This window comes from Musca domestica, unplaced genomic scaffold (genome assembly GCF_030504385.1).
Source record: "Musca domestica strain aabys unplaced genomic scaffold, Musca_domestica.polishedcontigs.V.1.1 43, whole genome shotgun sequence".
Lineage (NCBI taxonomy): Eukaryota > Metazoa > Arthropoda > Insecta > Diptera > Muscidae > Musca > Musca domestica.
In genome coordinates, this window is record NW_026712332.1 from 224,150 (window position 1) to 230,149 (window position 6,000).

The following is a 6,000-nucleotide window of genomic DNA, read 5'->3' on the forward strand; positions in this document are numbered from 1 at the left end:
GGGAGGTACCGTTATATGGGGGCTACACGAAGACGTGGACCTGCATCGACACTTTTCTGTCTTAGGGATTAGTATACATTACGAGCTTCAAATGCTAAATTTGAAACAATTCCGGTGAATAATGTCGCTAAAATCTTTAAAATACCGAATATCGGGTTTTACCGTTATATGGGGGCTATACAAAACGTGGACCTACATGGCCCATTTTCAACACAATAGGCCTGCAGACATAATATACATTTGAGTAAAATGTTATAAACCTACTACATTTCGTTCGGAAGGTTACAGACGGATAGACCGACGGACATCGCTAAATCGACTAAGAATTTTATGCAGGTGAAGAATATATATACTTTGTGGGGTCTAAAATATATATTTATACCCTACAACACCATGTGTTGGGGGTATTATAAGTTTGATTGGGCCAATAATTATGTAACACCGCGAAATCTTGGTTTTCCACATAGAAAAGTATATTTGGATCTTCCTATCTCGCCGAGCTGTCCGTCTGTCCGTCGATTATGGCCCGATCTTCAAGAATGGAGTTGGTGCTAGAACCAGAATAGAACCCTTTTGCTTTTGGAGATGATCGCATAATATTTAGAGGTCGAAATGCACCAAAAACTGAAAATTTATAATTTAAACTGAATTTTTTCTATTTTGGTGGTCCTCGGGTAATATTTGGTGGGTGAAATAGACCATAACATTTGTGTGAAGTAAAAGTCAAATTTTCCATCAAACCGCGAATATTTTTAATCCCGGCGAAATTACAAATGGACGAACAGGTCAATCCTAACCGTTACGTATATGCCGATAGTAAATATATCGGATATATATAGCGAAATATATACAATGTATATATACAAAGGAAGGGGGTGTAGCTAGAATGCTTATATTCACAAGAATGGCTGGAACGATTTTGACAAATTTTGTCAATTCAGAATGCCCTCTTGGCATAAAAGAATAAAATCGCAAAAAAGATACAAATAATTATGTAAATATAGATTTTGTAGTATTTTGTGACATTTTTTTATTTGTTTCATATTTTTTATCGCATGTGATTTTTTCAATTTGACTTAGAATATACAACACAAGTTGGGGTTATCATATACAGATTGCAATTATCGTCCGATCCTCACGAAAATTTTCACAAGGGTAGGGTTAAACTCAGAAGGGATAGGCCGATTGTTTTCAAAGATGTCCGCAATATTTTTAGGGGTTGAAATGGACCAACCTATGTTTCTGATGTTGCAGCCGTTATAAAGGTCACAAATATGAACCTAAGGATACGAAATCTCGCATCAAGTTAGAGTTTAGGACAGCGCGCAAAATGGACCATTACTGAAACGTTGAAAATAACTTACAGACGAAATCCAAAATACATAAAACGCGAACTTCCAGCTTGTTAGATGATGCTTTTGGTAATGTCGCAAAATATTTAGGGGTTCAAATGAACCAAAAACAGAAAAATTTTCTTAATAACACAATTAAAGCCAATCGGCACGCCTGAAAAGAGATTTAAGGACAGGCAAGAATTCAAGCATTTTGGATGACCAACTAACAGCACGACGGAGTGCGTAAATATTGGGCAAATGTTCCTGATCAAAATGCTAAGGGTAATATCTGGTCAGTGCTCCGTGGCATTACTTCAAAAGCGAAATCTTCCAAAATAGATTTGGGCAGGGGACTTCTAACATATTGTAGTGTTGTAGGGTATCACATGGTCGGTCCCGCACGACTATAGCCTTTGCTTACTTGTTCCATAACATGTGAGGAGATACCACATGGATATATTTCATATTCACAAGATCTCTTGTTGAGAAAAATATTTACTCATAGATATACCAAGCCTGAAAATAATCGCTGACTTATTTCGGAATTTATGAGAGTTATATTTACTGAAATTGTGGCCCGTTGGAATGTGCGAAGTTTTGTAATGAATCAGTTGCTTACCTCGCAGTTTATGAGAGTTAGAGTTATTCTAAATTTTGACCCGTTGAGGGGGAGGTAGAAGTCCGATGTATCTCATATTCACACCAGATATTTTGTTGGTAAAAATATTGAGGTATATGAAACTTGAAGACATTCGGAGCAAATTTATTTTTAAGAGTCATAAATATTTAAAATATTGACCCTTTGTGGGGGAGGTACTTGATAGACTGGACTTCTATTGTCCATTTTCACAACTGACCTAGCACTGATATGTATATTAGTATTTGCAAAGTTTATGCAAAATTGAATGGTTCTATCTTGTGTTATTAGGTAGATTATTTTCTATGAACATTTTGACCTTTTGTGGAAGAGGTACCAGAAGGTGTAGGCCAATGTTGCCCATCTCCGAACTCGATCTAATTTCCATCTCCGAACTCCATAATAATATTACGATGTACCAAGTTCTAAAACCGATTTGGGCCAAAGAGACCTAGGGTCTAAAATCGTTATTTCGATTAGGCACGTTTTGGCCTTATCAAATGATGTAGTCATATGGCTGAGAGTATAATAATTGACTTAAATTAATTAATGGAAATAAAGCAACGGACCTCCACTTCCTAATAATTCATAATTTTTAATTAGTTATCTTGACTTTTCATTCAGTTTCTCACAAAATAGGCTGCAAGTAATTAAAGCAATATATATTTCTTTATGGATACTTTTACCCTTAGCTCGTAACTGTCCAAAGTTAATTAATAATTTCCGCACCCGGATAACTTTTGTAGTCTCTAAGACTTAAATCTTTTAAGAAAATCTCAGTTTTAAAAGATTTAATAACTTTTTTATTTATTTTCGGGGTTAATTATTTTCCAATTCATTATTCCAGAAATGAATGATTAACATTTTCGTAGACCAATTCTACAGTCATATCTCCCATCCGAACTCATTGCCAATTGGCAGGGAAGTTGCGATACACCCCCCAAAAAATATTTCATTGGCATAAGGCCTCTCTTCCTCCCCCCTTCCCTCTTTCGTCATTATTTGGTCATTTAACCACATTACAAAGAACTTTGGCAAAAAACAACAAAGAAAACGTTTACAGAAAACACCGAAAGACTGTCTGACTGACTGCCTGAACGGTTGAACGAATGAATGACTGACTGAATGAACGAATGAATGAATGGATGGCTGGATGGATGGAAAAAGTTAATATTGAATTTGTGTGTCATCACATTTTGTAAAGCTATTATACCGGCACGTATCTTTCATCGACATTCACTGGCAAAATGTTTGGAAAATGACCTGCCAAATATCTGTCGAAGGCAATGTTGCATGAATCCGGACCATGTTGAAAGCTGCTGATTTCAACACTTTATGTCATATGGCAAAAGCTGTAGACATTGGGAGTAAATCTGTGCTACCACAATTGTGAGAGAGTGTGTGTGTGCGAGCGAGCGAACGAGTGAGTGTGAGAGTGTGTAAGTGGTCTTTTGTGGCACAGCCCATTATAAAATAGGCGATAAATGGGTTACATGTTGTCTGTTCCGGAAGGAAATTCTGACAGCTTCTTTTGTTTCATAATGCTCCTGATCGTCCGTCCTTCCATTCAAGCGAACATTGTTTTCTTTCTTTCACCATCGTCATCATCATCAGCATCAGAAAGACTTTTCACTGCCATCCATTCGCCTGGAACTTTGGAGTTGGTCGATGATGATGATGGCTATGGCAATGACGATGACGATGCAGATGACAATGATGTTGATGTGGTTCGTTGGTTAGTTGGCATGTCAGCCATAAAGAAAAGAAATGTTAAGAATGTTTATAAACTTCAACGCAAAGCATAGAACTCATATTCTGACAATGAATGATAAAGGGTGAAAACATGTTACAGTTCATAAACTATGGACATTATTAGGCAATGAATTCACTGGAAGTTAAACAAACATTGGAGTTATAACTTTTGTATATTGTGTAGCTAAATATAAAGATTTGTTTGGCGCGCAAAGAACGTAAATTTGGAAGGTTTAATTTTTATAGAGTAGATGGAGAGAGTTCTATGGCAAAGCTCGGGCCTATGAATATACATTATTAGTTGTACCTTACAACTTTCAATATCCTGTAGAGCTCTTGAAGTTTGAACTCCCAGAAAGTTAAACTTGTCTGACATATCAAATAGTAAAACATTTATTTTTTCAAACGACCATATACTAAAATTCTGTTAATAGCTTTTTATAGCCCGCATCTTGGAGAGAAGGGCATGTAAAATAAGTTAAAAAGTATCTGCCGGTTTTGACGACGTATGTATACCCTCAGCCAGTGTTTGATTATTTGAATATATTGTGACTTCTGTTATGATTATTCAAATTGTTGATCCTCTAAGGAGTGGGTTGCAAAGGAATGTTCCAATATGACCAGTTTGTATCGGACCTAAATAAACACGATATTAATATTGCGACGTGCCAGGTTTGGACTATATTGGTTACTTCCTTCATTTTATATGAGACTAGCTGAACCCGGTGCGCTTCGTTTCAAAATTTTATAAAAAAATATATGTTGGCTAAAAAAAATAAAACAATTTCAAAAATTAAAAAAATCGTAATACTGTAATGCGTAAATAAACAAATAGCTCGGTCTACCAACGCGTGAACATGACGGGAACAGCTGACCATAAGAAAAGCAGGAACATGACAAATTTTGTACGCATATACGAAGGCTTTGTCCTTCAGATTTATTAATTTCATAGCAAATGCCAAACATGCAGAAAACTCCAATCTTTAGAAGTCGAGTGGCATTTCTGTTACAATTAGAGAATTCGCGGTAGCAACATACTTCCCCGTAGTAATTGATACTGAATTAAATTGTTGTGTAGTTATATACTGTTAGCCTAATACCATTGTACAGGCGTTATGGGTCAATGCTTCTTAATAAAATCGTATCCCAATCTGAAACGATTTCAATTTAATTTGACAAGATTTACTTTTACTACAAATTCGTTCACACCTTCCATATTTCATTGAAATTAGTGCGTCAATTACATCATCATCATTTAAAATAACGGTTCATTCTAAATTGTATGATCTAATGTTAAAAGATTCTTTTTGGCCAGACGGTGCATTGGTAAAAGAATTTGAATTTAGAAAACGCCGAAATTTTGTAAAACCAATAACGCTACCTTCTGATTCGAATGTTCCAAAAAACTAAATAAATCTATATCTTTGCTTTATCAAAATGTAAGAGGCCTAAACACTAAACTTAAAAATACATATTTAAGGTCTTTTGAATCAGATCTTGAAATTCTCGTTTTTACAGAAACTTGGCTTAAACCGGATATCCGTGATAATGAAATCTTATCCGATCAATACCAACTTTTTAGAAATGATAGATTAAATAAAGTTGGTGGAGGGGTACTCATAGCAGTTCACAATTCCATTTCCTCTGAGCGTGTTATGCTTACTGATAGTCAAGATGTTGAATTTGTATGTGTGAAATTATCTTACATTAACCAAACTATTTACATAACATGTTCGTATATTCCTCCAAATTCTGATTCAAACATTTATTTAAAACATTCTGAATTAATTAAAAACGTTTCACATATTCACTCGCCAAATTCTGAATTAATTTGTCTTGGTGATTTTAACTTACCAAATACATCGTGGATCCTTGATGATGACACGGCACATTATGTACCTGTTTCGTCAACAGTACGGTCTAACGATATGGAAAATTTTTGGCAAAATATTTTTGACCAAGGTCTATATCAACTCAATAATATTTATAATTTTAAAGGTAAAATATTAGACTTAGTGTTTTCTTCATCCGTTAATACTTCATTAAGTAAATCTTCACCTTTTGTAGAACCGGAAGATAAATATCACCCAACACTTGTCATAGACCTTGAACTTAATATTCAAACAAATTATGCAAAACCACAAACTAAGCCTCACAAATTAAATTTTTCTAAGACTAATATTAATCTCCTTCGTTCTATATTGTCCAATTCAAGTTGGTCTCATGAAGGTGACATTGAATTGCAAATTTCAAATTTTTATAGCGTTCTTAAAAATG